Below are 14,516 nucleotides of genomic sequence, written 5' to 3'. Positions count from 1 at the left end.
CAAGGTATTTGAACAACTCCATTTGTTACCTTACATGAGCAAGCCAAAATAATTTTAGTAATCCATGGTTCTTGTTTTCATGGATGGTAGTAGGATCATTTGCTGCATTAAAATTATGTTCGCCATGTTCTCCTTCTCTCCATACTAAAGACATTTTATGCTGATGAATCTGTGAAACATCAAGAAGAGATTCATTTGGATCCTTTTCATGCAAAAACTCGACAAATTTTGAGGGAAAAGTACTTAAGAAACTTTATATTTGCATCCAACACACCCCAGAAGAGAAAAACCAAGTGTTGCACCCCAACATGCAATGCATGACTGCTTAGGTGCAATGCACATTTCGACTCTCTGGGCTTGCGTTGGTCCTAGGGTGAAATTTTGGAGCCCCAGGGCCCTCAAAAACTAAGAAAGTTTGCTTGAAATCATAAAATGGAACCACAAAAAGAAAGGTAAAGGTTTTATCTCCTACCTAGAAGCGACTGTACTCAAAATCATCCATTGGATTGGCCAAAATCAGCGGTAGAAGATGGAGGGAAAAAGTACTCATAACTCTCACTGTTGAAGGTAAATATGAAATGGTAAAGATGAACAATCATTTTTTAGTATCTATGGTCATATTTTTCATTATTGTATTCATATTTAATGTCTTGAACTAGTCATGATTCAGTTTTACTATGAAACATGTATGTTTAATCCTTTTTGTGCTATTCAAAGTAGGTCGACAACTATTAATGACTGTTTTATGCTTTAAACATGTTATTTTGACAAAATAGTACACTTTTATCTCCTTTTAAGGCTCTTTAAACCTATGAAAAAGGAATCCCTTAGGGTCCTCTTTCTTCTCTTTTTAGACTCCAAGGACATGAAAATATTGCGAGAACTCATCTTTTCAAACTCATAAAAGTAAGTGAAAAGACATCTACTCAGTATAAGTTTAACCCTTTTCTAGACCAAGATATACTAACTATGAAAAAGTAATACCTTAGTCGAACATGGCTAACAGGTTCTCTTGGGTATTGTTTTCTACCTTTTCAGACCTAAGGGACTACTTATGAAAAGGGACATCTGGATTTTTATTTTTTGCCTCTTTTTCAAACTTTCTAAACTTGAAAAATAAGTCCAGTTTTCACCCTTGTTGGACTCGTAAAAACATCAAACATCAATGGGCTTATCAGTCATTACAAGACCGAACCATTCCTTCTCAGGGTTCATTAAATATACTCTGGGGGATTCATTCAAAGGATGGACTTATAGATCAAGCATATGTTATCCTCCTCAATTTTGTTAAAAATTAAAGAGGTACCGACCAATATGGTTGGGGAAATTGGGAAAAAAGGTACTCCATTTATGGTAGTGAGTCGCTCTTGAACACAAAACTCTTCCACTTCATCTCTGTTGTTGTTGGGTTGAGTAATTTTCTTTTCTCTTGGTTCATCATTCCTTCACAGGTTCTCCATTTCTATTTTGGGCCAATTCTACCAACTCCATTTCAGTGTCACCAGTGTGTTCAAGAGAAGTCATTTCGCTTATATCCGTTACAATACTCTTAAGCATTCTTTCCATGTTTTCCTTTCGTAATCCAGTTCCATATAAACATCTGATCCAAGTGGATATTGGTGGACACCCACCTATTCCACTTAGACCTCCAGTAAATTTCATTTGTTTCATTGTTTATTTCAACATTTACTCTTTTTAGCAGTTTTTCGGGTCCTAAATTTCGAGAGTAGTTTTGAGCCCCTAAATGACGTTTTTTTGAGATCCTCTAAAGATCCATAGCTATTGGAAAGGGCTTGTGGAAAATCCTATAGTAATCTAAGAGACCTTTCTAATAAGGTATCGTATGCGCTAAATGGAGATAATATGACCAAGTTATGACCCTGGGAAGTTCGTTGCCCAACTAATCCCAACGGGGCCCACAAGATCTTGGAGTTACATCTCCCGGGGTTAGAGTTTTGGTTGTTTAGAGTTTTCTCATGTTTTTCAATAATAATTAGGCCCTTGAGCCTCATTGTAACATAGTTTAGAGGCATGTAGACACCATATCTCTTCTCAAAGATAAGCTACCATCACCCAAGCTAGTCTTGTTTCCATTATGTTTGTAAGCATATTTCAGTATTTGATATTAATGAAATGAAGTATTATTTCTGTTGCATATCTATATTTATGGTTATAACTATAATTTGTTGCGTTCATGTTTAAGTTCAGATCAATGCTATTAGAGTGTTTGTTCTTTCTCTTTTTTTCATTACATTTTCCCTACGAGGTTGGAATATACGAAGTTAGGGCTCGAACTGGTTGAACCTCTGCAAGGCTATCCTCACAAATCCCGATGACCTGCCATGGAGGAAGAGAAGAAAGATGAGGGGGTAGGAGATCCTTTCAAAATATTGCTCGAAGAATACCTCGAAAGACAAAGGAATGCAATGATGGAAAACTTTGCCCAGATCCTTCAGTGACTACCCAAAGGTGACCCATCTACTTCCAAAAGCTACTATGGAAGTGCCACACCCTTTAAGGTACAAGTTAACTTTGACATCCCCATATTTGTAGGTCAAATAGATTTAGCCACTGTAGATAAATGGTTAAATCTATTAGAAGGATATTTTCCATTTTATGACTTTTCCAGCCGAGAAAAGATTACTTTTGGAATTCTCAAAGCCACTCCCCACGTCAAGGACTGCTGGGAAACCTACTGTGAAAAGAAAGATGAAAGTACACCCTCACTATTTTGAGCTTCACCGACTTGGAATTTGTTCTGGAATGCCATTAAGGAGTAGTACTACCCTGTCAGGAGCTATGAGGGTAAATACATAAAGTGGACCACGCTGCGATATGGAAGAGACCTTGACGTGCCATAGTTTACCAGTGTTTTCCATACCCTTCACACGAAGTTGGGTATCAAGGATTCTGAGAAAAATTTGTTACTCAAGTATTGCGACTGCCTACATAAGTACATCCAGGATGAGATGGGGTTCCTAGACATATCCTCGCTCGGCACGACATACCGGTTCACTGTCAAAATTGAGTAGAAGTTTAAATTGAAGAAGCGAAACTTTGGATTTGCGAATCCGAAGCAAGGGAAAGGTGCCCCCATGTTGTGGGGAAAAATGCCTATGCAGGTCGATCCTATCCACCTAAGGTGTGACAGTGCCTTAGCAACAAACAGATACAGCTATTCTGGTTCTTTCCTTTATGAAATGTGAAAGAGGGGAGATCAATGGACTTACCGGTGTCTTCCGTTTGTCCCTCGATCTAGATCCTCTTCTCTTTGGGTGTTCACAGCTACTTGCCTCCTCGTTCGTCCAAGAGAACAACTACTTGATTCTCGCGAGGTCACAAGAGAACAGCTACCTGTGACAAGAGAACAACTACTTGCGACAAGAGAAGAACACAACACAAAGGCAAATATTCATATTCATAAATGATTCCGGATTAGAAGTAAATCAAATACACTAATGTAATCATACAAATACACCAGTATATAGGAGAAAACCAAGATAGCTTTATTGATTGATAACAAGGTTCAGGAAGAGATACAACCCAGAGGGCTCCAATCCAGCATCTCCTTCCCAGCAGAATGGAATTCCTATCTTCACCACCCTTCAAAGCATTAAGCACCCAATGATCCAGTCTCAAACCAACAGCAATTCTTTGCAATAACAAAATTCCAGCCTCTAGATCTCATGGAGGAGAGATCTATATATAGTTATTTTGGAGAGAGGATGAGTCAGCTTGAGATCTGACTAGTGTCCTCTCCCTCTCTCAGTTCTTGAGTCCACTTGGAGGTTCTTGCTTCCACTTGGAGATTTGGAACCTCTTACTCATCACCAGTCGAATTCCCTGAGGCAAGTGTCATTTTGGAAGCTTCCTGGGCTCTGACACCTTGAGGAATGAATCTGCCACTTGTCCAAACTCGCTCAGCGCAGGTAGCCTTTGTTGGAGTTGACATTCAACGCAGGTAGATAGTGGAGCAGTTGACATTCAACGCAGATGCTCAGTGGAGCAGTTGACATGATCCTGAATTGACTTGTTTTTGAGCTGTTTCAGGTTGAGAACTTCTGTGAATTGCTGTGGTTAGTTAGCCTTGTTCCTCTAGGGGTAGGAACAACATGTTTAGGGACTTTAGATCCCTTAGATTATTGACATTTCATGCTCAATGCTGTAAGGCACAAAAATGTCTATAACAGTTGCCCCCTAAAGTATGAGGCCGTTTATCGGGTGAAATGCTTTATCCAGGAGGGTCCGAAGTTCATCCATTTGCTGGGAGGAGACCTGTAATAAGATACAATACAATACATTATGATTCATACTACTTTCATGATCTAGCTGAGGCGAGCATTCCCATGCTCAGCTTTATAAATTCATTTTTGTACATAGCACAGACAATCGTCTGATGGTAGACTGATAATTTTGGCGAAATTATCATCCTTTGAGTAGGATGATCATCTGCTGCAATGATGTACATGACAAATGTCTTTATTTTTTCCTGAATATATATCGCAGCCCGGATGGATGAAACTAGATCCGGGGTCTTCAAACTCGTTCGATCTTCACTCTAAGTACAAGTCGATCCATGTGAGAATTGCGCTGAAGTCGAACATGGAAAGACATCGCTTGATTACCGGTCAATGATGTAAACCGTTAACAAGTGCGAGAGGAATCACTGATAATGATAATGACCCTCAAGGTACTACAGTACAATTCACGTGGTGTGAATAAAGGACTTGGCATCGAACACCATGCAAAATCTTCTGGTCGAAGGTCATTGATGTATACTTGTCGCCGGAAGTGAGAAACTTGCCATTAAGGCATGCAAGCTTCAAAGTACTGAAAGGGGTTGTTCCTAGATCAACTTCTTGGATAATGAGCTGATGTCGACAAGAAGCGATCCGTCAAAGGAGGGCCTTAATGAATCCCACATCAGTGACACGGAACGGAGCTAATGATTTTGATGGAGGTGAAAACGATCTGTGACATGTGATTCAGGGTGGCGGTCATGAATGGATGAAGGATAATGTATGGCAGTGGATGGGACCCGGTTGACTCTTTCTGAACGACTTCTCTTCAACATATGGCGACACTGATGCGATGGATCGGTAGCATTACCCCAAGTATGGATGGTATGGCGAGACCATGGTGATGTGACCGGTGAATGAAACAACCCAACCCGATTGTGGTACGGAGGAAAAGTGTCATGTTCAAGAGCGACCTGCTACCATCAAAGTTCTCTTTAGTTTTCTCCCAATTTTTCCCCAGTCATTGCTGACGAGTACCTCTTTATTTTTGTCAAGCTTGAGGAGGATAACATATGCTTGTTCTATAACCCGCCCTTCGGGCAAGCCCATCGCTATGTTTTAACGAGCCTAGCGATAGTGAAACTCGTTCTCGTCTAAAGACAAGTTTGTCGCTATTTAGTGGTTTAACGAGTCTAACGACAAGGATAACTCGGTCCTTTCCATTTTTAGGGAGTTTGAAAAGGTACATAAAGTTAACTCCAAAATTCCTTTTTCATCATCTAATCCCTTAAGTCCGAAAAAGTATAAAACAATACAGAAGGGATGATTTTTCGATAGTTTTAACGAGCCGAACAAAACAAGTGCTCGATCTTTTTGTGCAATAATCCCTCAGGTCCAAAAAGATTAAAATCTAGAGGAGGGATAGCTCTTCCGGTCGCTTTAACGAGCTGGAAGGCCAAAACTCTGAAATCTTTTCATATTTTACGAGTCAGTTGAAAAGAGCTTAAAGAAGACTCGTCTTTTGAGGAACGAGTGATAAACAGGGTTAGCAGCTGATTCCAGGTACAGGTTGGAATTTTCCAATCACGGCAGTGTCACAAGGATGGCTAGGTGAAATCACTCTTCGCAGCTGTTCCTCAAAATGGGTAAACAATCATATGGAGGTGATCGATCGGCCAAATGAAAAGTGGAGGTGACGGTGCAAACACGACCAAGGCTTTTATGGCAGATGAGGTTACGTACACAATGGTAATTTACCGAAATAGGTTCATTTTTTAACGAGCTTGAATGCGCCAAAACACTGCTCAAACTTATGTTTATTTTTTAACGAGCATGAACTATGCTTTAAAACTGCTCGGATCTTGCGTTTATTTTTTAACGAGCATGAACTTTATGCTAAAACTGCTCGTATATATGGTCAAATTTTGATTTTTTACCATAACTAGTTTTTTCCTCTTTTCAAGGATAGTACTGCATTCTCAATTGCTGCATCAAACTTAGTTAGAAATAAATGATATTTGCTTGAAAATGAGATTAAAACCCTAATATTTCGTTTTGAGCTACGTAAAAAGCAATTAAAAAGTGTTTTTACCTCTCATTTTACCATTTCATTTGAACTTGGCTTGTTGGAGCTTTGGAAGTGCCTCTTCCCCCTTGATTTTCACCAGCTGATTTCCGGAGATTCTGTGGACGATTCTCGGCACCGTCAGGACCAGGTAGGAGCTAAACCCTGGCTCTTTCTTTTCATGGTTTCATTTTTCCATTCTATGCCTATTTCCTTGTCTTTCTGAGCACCTGGGGTTTTGCCAGGGCGCCCTGCCATCAACGCAGGTGGTCCACTCGAAACCTGCGTTGAATGTCAAGCTGCCTTAAGGCAGTCTGACATTCAATGCAGGTGGAACACTAGTTACCTGCGTTGAGCACAAAAACAGGTCTTTTTGCATAGTTTTTTGATGAAATTTCGCCAGTTTCTCATCAAATTCAGGAACTTACTCTTTCTCTTGTTTGCTTTGCAGGGATCTTTGAGCAAAATGTCCCTTACATGGCGAGAACGAGAACATGAAGAAGAGGACATGATTGCCCTCCATGATCCTGTCACGGTGAACGCATTGCGGAACTGCGGCCTGCTGAAGTTTTTCCGTATCTCGAGCATGAGAGCACAGATCTCCTTACTGCAGTATATGCTTGATGCTTGGGATCCTATCAACCAAGTATTCCAGATTAGGGGTAAATCCATCCCCTTGACCATCGTAGACATTTACTTCTTGACTGGGTTGTCAAGGCGGGGTGCCCCCATTTCTTTGTTAGGTTCGGCCCGGGGGAATGACTCCGTGAGAGACTATGTTTGCCAGTATTGTAGGGAAGGTTCCCAGCCAAGCAGAGACGACAAGGTTGTTATCCGTGAGATTACTGACAGGTCTCTCAGGTCCATTCTGTATACTATTGGTAGGATGGCTAGTAGCGCATCTCTTCATGTTGCCAACAGATCTTATGTGCAGCACGCCTTGGAGTGTCTCCAACCGAAAGTATTCAACTGGTGTGATGCAGTACTTGTTCAGATGAAAAGTCAATTGACCAAGGTAAAGGACGGGAAGCTGAAGAACTTTGGATTTGGTTCTATTTTGACTGCCTTCACCTTGGAGAAAATACCACTGATGCAGCCTCAGTATATTGCACTCGACTTGCCTTCTCCCATCGAGCCACGCATGCAGAGATGGGTTGACCACATGTCTAGGCATGCTGGTCAATCTCAGATTACTTTCACTGATACCTTCTTCAGGTGGTTCGAGCGTCAGGAGATGGTCTATTCCGAGTATCCATATGTTGGCATGGATTTCCGAGGTGATCCGGATTTGGTGCTACCGGATGGCGAACAGTGGGGCGCTATTGGTAAAATCTCTGACCATATCACTGTTTACTGTTTTTATTCATAATGTTGCTGTGCTTTATTCTGTCAAGACTTTAATCAAACTCTTGTGTGCATTGCAGATGTTGGTCCTGTTCGTCCAGCAGTTCGCCCGAGACCGCCAGTCGCTGCTCCAGCAGGGGAGCCTGCTGGGAGGGTTATTCTTCGTGACCTTGACGTGGCCGAGACCCTTACAGCTGTGCAGGAGCAGGTTGAGAGCCTTACTCTTGGTATTCCGGATGTACGGATCGAAGAGTTACCTTTACAGTTGTAGCGGCATACTACTGGTGTGCCTAGACGATGGACTCGTCTCTTGCGCATGATTGCACAGGCCGTGACGTGCTATCATGAGCATCACTATGCTAGGGTGCCCCCTAGCATTTTTGAGTTTTTGGGTCATGCGACCAATTTTTGTCTTGGTTACAAAACATTATGTGTAAACGATAAACAACTTATATATATATATATTTTGATTTTCAAGGTTTATTCTGGTTGAGTTATATGATCCACTTGTACAATATTGATGATGCATTTCTTTTTATAAATGTCGCAAATGTCTATCTAACACATAGTTTGCTAATGAGTCGGTTAATGTGTTTAAGTTCCTGGAGATATGTTGGTATTGAATTAAATCAAACTGTCTTTCCAAAATCTTAACCCTTAGAAACATACGATAAATAGCTGGATTGCGGACAGAGTATATACCATTGAGTTGTAGTATCACGAGTTGTGAGTCTAGCCTAACGATTAGTCGGCGTATACCATGGGTGATGGCATCAGAGAGGAGTTCTATCAACGCGCTATACTCAGCGATATTATTCGTTGATTGCCCAATACACACACCTCTGAAACTCACTAACTCGCCGCTTGGATCAAAAATGGCCCAGGCCGCGGAGGACAGGTTCCGCGAACTATGACTCGCTCCGTCAGCATATCCCACACATGTCTCAGAAAGGTTTGACATCTGCAATAAATGTAAAAAGGTGGATTATTCGACCAAAACAAACACTTTAGCGAAAACAAAATACAACAAAAGCACGCAGGTTACTATTTAAGCATAGTAACGCTTGAGGTAAAACCCGTTGCGGGGTTGCGCCAGTGGAATTCCGTCATAATCCATTAACTCGTAGGCTCCCTTTGCTAACACCCGTTTGACAATATAGGGGCCCATCCATAAAGAATTGAATTTACCTGCTCCCAATTTGTCGGATTCTTGGTCGTAAAGCAAGACCAAATCACCTTCTGAGAAGACACGGGGTTTGACGTTTTTGTCGAACTGCGCCTTGACTCGTTTCTTATGGGCTTCGTTAGCCAAAGCGGCATCATGACGGGTTTCATCCAATTGGATTAATTCCAAGAAACGTGCCTCTTCTTCTGAAGTTCCGGGGAGGAGATCAATTGCGAGTTTAAGAGACGAAATTTCACACTGGACCGGTAAGACTGCTTCCAGGCCATACACCAGTTGGAAAGGTGTGAACCCAGTCGCATTCTTTACCGATGTTCGGTAAGCCCACAAGGTTGAGTACAGGATTAGGTGCCACCTTCTTTTGTGAACCCCGATCATCCTTTGCAACATACGCTTCAGGACCTTGTTGATCGCTTCAACTTGTCCGTTGGCTTGCGGATAATACGGGGTAGAGCTGTCGTGAGATAGCCCTAGCTTGGCAGCTAATTCAACCATCATGTGATTGCGAAAATGCAATCCATGATCTGTAACTATAGCCTGTGGTACGCCGAACCTGGCGACTACATGATTGAAAAAGAAAAGGGCAGCTGTTTCACCAGTGTTATCCAATGTAGGCATTGCCTCGGCCCATTTGGTAAAATAGTCAACGACGACTATAATATACCCATGCCCCCCGGTCGAGGTGGGGTTACATTGCATGAAATCGATGCCCCATTTGGCGAAAGGCCCAACAACAACTATTGGCTGTAAAGGTGTGGGTGGTCTTCTGGTTTTGCTATCAAAAATTTGACAAGCATGGCAACTTCTGACTGCGATTATGCAATCTTTGAACATGGTTGGCCAGAAGTATCCTCCTCGTAAGATTTTTTGTGCTGTTGCATATCCAGATTGATGGCCCCCACACGCGCCTGAATGACACTCATTCAGGGCTTTTTCGGCCTCCTCATGGGTAAGGCACCTCCTCAGAACTGTATCGATACCACGACGGTAAAGCGTATCACCGACGATCATGTAGTCTTTAGCTTGGTATCGTATACGTTTCTGTTCGGAGTGAGAGGTGTTAGGCCTGAATTTTTTGGGTTTGGAGATAAATTATGATATCTCCATACCACTCATCGCTTGCAGATATTAGAAACAAACTCTCGTCCACGATTGATTCTTCGGATGTTTCATCGTTGGACGACGATGGGAGATCGCACAATAATTCTGCGAAAACTAGGGCTTTCTTTGATTTGGATTTTACAAATTCCAGATCAAACTCTTGAAGGATCGCTATCCATTTTGAATATTTGCCCCCCAGCAACTGTCACGACAGTATATAAGTCATGGGGTTGCTATCTGATAAAATGGTAGTTTTCCGAAAGAGGACATAATGTCGAAACCTTTGAATCGCTTGAACAGCTGCAAGCACTAGTTTTTCAACATAAGAATATTTACTTTCTGTATCATTTAAGATTTTGCTTAAATAATATATAGGATGTTCAATTCCATCGACTTCTTGAACTAAAACCATCGCAATGGTCGTATCCGCTGCAGCCAGATACAGGTTAAAATCTCTTTGATAGTCTGGGGCATACATTAATGATGCTTTTACTAGAGAATCTTTCAGAGCATGAAAGGAAGATTGCGCCTCCTGATCCCAGACAAAAGGTACATCCTTCTTCAAAAGACGAGTATAACCTTTAGCAAGTTCTGCGTAATTTGGAATGAACCTCCTCAGAAAGTTTGCTTTCCCTTGGAGTTTCTGAATCTGAAGCAAATTTGAAGGTGGAGGCAAATTAATGATTGCTTGAACCTTGCAAGGGTCGAGACGAATCCCATCCTTAGAGACTACAAAGCCAAGTAATCGACCAGGACCGACGCAAAACACACATTTGTGCGGATTGAGTCTTATCTTGTAGTGTCGGCAACGTAGAAATATCGCTCTTAAATGCTGCGGATGATCAGTCTGCTTTCGCGAATGAGCTGGAAGGTCATCGAGATATGGTTGAACGATGTTCTTGATGTCATGGAAGGAATAATTCATTGCCCTCTGAAACGTCGCCCCTGCGTTCTTTAAACCAAAGGGTAATTTTCGATAAGCGAATGTGCCCCACGGATAAATAAATGCAGTCTTTGACTGGTCTTGTGGGCGGATATTTATTTGATTATACCCGGAAAATCCATCCATAAATGAAAAGATTTCACATCCGGCACATTCATCAATTATCTGGTAGATGAAGGGTGTAGGGTAGTTTTCCTTTGGACAAGCTTGGTTTACATCCCTATAGTCGACACACACTCTAATTGTCCCTTGTTTCTTCATAACAGGGACAATATTCGATACCCAATCGGTTAGAGGAACCGGGTACATGAAACCAGCATGGAGAAGCTTTTCAACTTCTGCTTTAATGGCAGCGGCTTTCTTAGGGTGCACCTGCTGAAGCCGTTGTCTTACTGGTTTGACATCAGGATACATTTTAATTTCATGTTCAACAATACTCGAGTCAATGCCTGGCATTTCATCATATGACCAAGCAAAGACATCTCTGAATTCGCGAAAAAGAGCATTATATATTTCCAGTTCTGAAGGGGAACAACCTTTGCCGACATAAATATTCTCTACAACATTTGGTTTTGTCGAGATATTTATGGCTATAGTCTCTTCAATATTGGATAGGTTCCGCTCGGAATCCACCGTATTTACAGTATTTGATAGGAATTCAAAAACTGAAGGGTGATAAAGGTCATGTTGAGTATCTTCTTCATATTCTGGAAGAAGGGAACGATGGTGGTGATCATTCCATGGTGCCCCCTCAATCAACATTGATTGTAAGATTCCTTCGTCAGTCCCATGTACTTTCGACCAAGGATCTAATGGGGTACCGTATTCTCTAGACCTATCTACCCAAATGCTTGACGAGCGTTGATTTGGGTTCACCTCCCATGCCCGAAACATTGATTGCTACAATATTTCTATTGGGCTTGGGGGCAAAACCATGGCATGATCCATGTCGATATCTTCTTCTGTGACCTTCGTGGAAGATATCATGTTGCAGGTTACTACCAACGCTATGTTTCCTATGTAGATAGGAGGTGGAAGCGCGAAAGTTCCCATCAATGTGGGGTCTTTCAGTAGGCCTACTCCGATATCTTGAAGTGAATGGTCGCTTCCATGGATCATGGGAATGCTTCCTGTAACTTGTGAACCATTAAGGAGGAAGTTCTGTTGGTCGACGACCGTAATCCCTCCTTGGAAAGGGAATGCGATCTTCCTAAAGTAAGTCGACACTACAACTGCCATGGCATATATCCATGGTCTTCCCAGTAGGATGTTATAGTCAAGATTCCCATCGATGACTTCAACATCAATTTCCACTGTTTTTCCCCCTAGTTCAACCTTCAAGTTATTTAGGATACCGTACGGGGTGTACGTCCTTCCGTCGAATGCTTTTAGTGTCGTCGAAGATCGCGACAAGGTTGGAGATCCGAGAGTTTTCCAGCAACTCATCGACATGATACATGTAGATGCCCCCTCATCAATAATTATTCGGTGAACAGTTTTGTTGAGGGCTTTCACTTGAATAAGGAAAGCTAGTTGAGTTGGTAACTGTGGATCGTATCCTTTGTGATCGAAGGATACAAGATTGGAATCCTTAGGGTCAACCCCACCAATAGCCGATAACAACGCCTGCCTTTGGGATGGGCAATTTTGTAGTACCTCAAGAGTCGACATAGCGGATGGCGATTGGGCCAAATCTTCCACTATGTTATAATGCTGCGCCGCTCTGGCGCGAGGATTAAATGTCGACTTGTGTACTACTCCCTTCGGCGGTTTTATTGTTAATTCAGGAATGATGGGTCGTACAACTTCTGTCGAAGTTGTTGTCGAACTACTTGGTTGATCTTTACCTTTGTCGTTCGACAGCGGTGGATTCCCGTAATCTTTGTTCCTTGTCGAAATCAAAGCATCATTCTATTGCTTGGAGATCGACAACATTAGCACTTGCGACGGGGAAGCATTTCCACCTTCAACCAGATTTTGACCTTGATTGGGAAACGGACCAGTTAACACAGCTGAGGTTTGTGAACTTTTGAAGAACCTTTTAAGCTCAGCTTTGTATGGACAATTAGATGTCCAATGATCATCGTCACATATCATGCATGGACTTTTTGGTTTCCCTTTCCTAGGAGGGTTTGAAGAAGTTTTCTCAGGGGATGATTCACCCTGTTTCTTCTTCTTCCCTTTGTTTTGCTTCTTCTTGCTTCCTGGTTGATTGGGTTCTTTGCCTTTATCTGCTGATACAACATTTACTTCCGAAGCAAGAATTTCTTGATTTGCATTTTGATCCGAAGTCTTACGGGCTTTCTTAGACGAAGGCTTTGTCGACTTTGCGTTTGCTGTGCCAATCACACCGTCGCCGGCATGAGAGTCACTATTTGATTTAGGAGGAGGAGGAATTGAAAATTCCGGTCTAGGGGCGTCAGGTATTTTGTCGTAAAGCGTGCTAGACTGAGTGTATACTAAGTCTAGATATTGTGCACGAGCAATGACTTGCTCCTCTGTTACGACTCCCCCCTTGGCCACATGTTCCGTTATGGCAGGAAGTAACGACTTTATAAACCATTCAGCTAATAGCTGATCGGGAACGTAAGTCTTGACCATCCTGCGACGACGACGCCACTCATGTATATGATCGGATATATGTGTGGCCGTCGTCTGCTTGAAGTTGGTTAAGATTTCTGTTCCAGTTTCATACCTTATCGGTAATTGAAAATGGGTCAAGAAAGTCATGGCTAGGGAACTGAAATTGTCGAAAGAGGTTCTAGGTAATTCAATATACCATTTAGCCGCTGGACCTATCAATGTCTTCTGAAAAAGGTGAAGCCTTATCGAATCATTGTTCAGGGTGTTCGACAAACACCACAGATGAAAAGTCATCACGTGATTCGACGGGTCTTCACCTGGATTTCCGTTGAATTTAGGAATGTCCGATGGAAGTTTGTGAGGAATCGCTGGCCACCAAGGGCATAAGCAATTGGATCGTTCATTAATCGATGTAAATCCGGTAATTCTAAAGTTGCCACGAATGGTAACTGTTGATTCAGGTTAGGTGAGGCGTACCCAGGATACGATGGAATCGCCTGAGCAGTAGGCCTTTGCATACCAGCATAATGTAATTGATGTTGGTATGACTGATACGGTTGGTGGACTTGACCACTGTAAAGTGGTTGGTTTTGACCGTTTTGGATATACGGTTGTCCACTGTTCGCAAAGATCTGCTGCTCAGAACCTTGGTACACTTGCTGGAATTGTGGTTGTTGGTATTGCACCAACCACGGTTGTGAAGCCATGCTCTGCTGTGCTATACTAACCGACGAACCAAGATGTGGGGTAATAGTACCCGTTTGGACCTGTGTCGCCCCACCAGTTGGCGATTGTGGTTGTGTCACAGGGTCAAGGGGCTGTTGCATTACAACCTGTGAAATCTGAGGTTGACACACAACAGGCATCGTTTGAACTTGCGACACTGTTACAATAGTTGGTGTTGTTGGGATGTTCGACATAGGTACACATTGTTGCATAGAATACACAACTCTTGGCTGTTGGGGTAGCATAGGTACCCAACCACTTGTCGTAACTCCAGTATAACCTGAATACTGTTGAGAACTGCCGTATGGATATCCTCCCGGAGGGGGTAATGAA

The sequence above is a fragment of the Pinus tabuliformis genome, chromosome 5_1, assembly GCF_031772625.1.
Source record: "Pinus tabuliformis cultivar Carrire ecotype Pingquan chromosome 5_1, CPIR1, whole genome shotgun sequence".
In the NCBI taxonomy this organism is placed as follows: Eukaryota; Viridiplantae; Streptophyta; class Pinopsida; order Pinales; family Pinaceae; genus Pinus; species Pinus tabuliformis.
The sequence above is the reverse complement of the archived record's forward strand: the minus strand, read 5'-3'. Positions refer to the sequence as shown.